We start from the raw sequence: 2,046 nt of genomic DNA on the forward strand, positions 1-2,046 counted from the left end.
TTAAATACTTCATTTTAAAGACATAAAAAAAAAAATAGATAAGTAGAACTAAAATAGGAAAAAAGAACAATAAAAAAAATGGAAAAACTAAATAAAAGTACCATAAAGAACAAAGAAGGGTAAAAATGGGTCAAAGAATTGGTTGAAACGAGTTTATCCAAATTTATTTTTACCGACTAAAATTCAACCCATTTTAATTATGATCTCATCTGATCATTTATCATGACTCCTATACATACACTAAGAAAAGAGCTCACATTCAAGAAAAAAAGAAAACACTGTGAAATAATTGTAATGGAGGAAAAACAAGAGAAATTTAAGTGGCAGAGAGGTAGAACATTGGGGAAAGGACACTATCGCTTTGTATCATGGGCTTCTACTGATACCCCTTCTCATCCTATGATACCATCTCTCATTGCTGTTAAATCTTGTATGTTGAAGCACTCTCAGTCTCTTCGAAATGAAAGGGAAATCTTAAGAATGTTTCGGGATTGTCCTCAAATTATTCGATGCTTTGGATTTAATATCAGCTACGAAGATGACTTATATCTTTACAATTTGCTGCTCGAATTTGCCTCAGCTGGAAGCCTAGCTGATCGTATTGATGAATGAGGATTGCCTGAGTTTCAAGTCCAAATGTACACCAAAAATGTTGTTTTAGGGCTCAGTTTGATTCACAAAAAAGGGATCATTCATTGGGACATAAATCCCCAAAACATTCTTCTTACTACAGATGATGGTGATGATGGTATGGCCGAGGTAGCAAGGATAGTTGATTTCGGACTTTCCATAACATTCAAGCAGAACTGGACGGCATCTCTTAGTCCGTCGCTTTTTGATCAAAATATCTAGTCAAACATTTTTAAAAAGCGACGGACAGCGTCTCTTATTCCGTCGCTTTTTATTTAAAATATTTTTTTTGAAAGCGACGGATGGCATCGCTTAGTCCGTAGCTTTTTTTCGCGTATTTTTGCTAATTAATTATTTTATATAGATAGTGATGCTGACCGTCGCTTTTTATTAATTTTAATTGTTTAATTTTTTTAAAATTATCGACGGACAACATCTTTATGTCCGTTGCTTCTTGGTCAAATATTTTAAGAAAGCGACGGACAATGTCTCTTAGTCTGTCGCTTTTTGGTCAAAAGGTTGGTCAAACATTTTTTTTAAAAAGCGACGGACATAGAGACGTTGTCCGTCGCTTTTTTTAAAAAATATCTGCACTAGCAGACGCGATTTTCCCCATTTCTCCATATAAAAAACAAAATTGAGAAATATTTTAATTTTATTTTATTTAAATCGTCTTCCGGAGAATGATTTTGTGTAAAATAAAATTTAAAAAAATTATAATACCGACTTCCAGATGTCGGTAAAATTAAATAGTATGTAATAAATTAATATTTTCAATTAACTTTAAATAAATCGTCCTCCGAATGACGGTTTTATATAAGTTTAAAAAAATAATTTAATATAAAATACCGACCTCCCGATGTCAATATTATTTAATTAACATGATTACTTTTTATTTATCTTAAAATTTAATGTGATACCGGCCTCATGAGGTCGGGTATTTTTTATTATATCTAATTACTTTTAATAAAAGCGACATCCGGAGGTCGGTATGTTTAAAATATTCCTATTAATCATAATTTTGCTATTGTGCATGCATAATATTAAAATTTCATTTTACACCTACGATTAATTGTTCAAAAAGTGTAACAATTTTGTATACTTTTAACAAATAAATGTTACAATCCTATCAGTCCGTCGTCTAATCATAAACTTAATATCTCATGTCATGATGTAGCAAAGGTGAAGAGCTAACATATAATCCATTCTAGTATGAAATGCGAGATAGTATTATTATATACGTTCAATCTTGAATGGATGTCAAGTGTAGTGATCACCTCCTAATTATGATGACATGTAAAGGATACTTCATCGAAGTAATGAAATACGTTGATTAATTATATATATATTCCTCGAGTAGTTTAACAAATCAAGTCATCTATACTAGTGGTTCAAATATGAAATACATTATCAATT

General features: G+C 31.0%; 1 pseudogene; it reads left to right on the forward strand.

The window, feature by feature from the left end:
- The first annotated feature begins 294 nt into the window (after window positions 1-294).
- Window positions 295-2,046, forward strand: part of LOC102601095 (serine/threonine-protein kinase SSK22-like) — a 2,424-nt pseudogene continuing 672 nt past the window's right edge.

The sequence above is a fragment of the Solanum tuberosum genome, unplaced genomic scaffold (genome assembly GCF_000226075.1).
Source record: "Solanum tuberosum cultivar DM 1-3 516 R44 unplaced genomic scaffold, SolTub_3.0 scf00316, whole genome shotgun sequence".
In the NCBI taxonomy this organism is placed as follows: domain Eukaryota; kingdom Viridiplantae; phylum Streptophyta; class Magnoliopsida; order Solanales; family Solanaceae; genus Solanum; species Solanum tuberosum.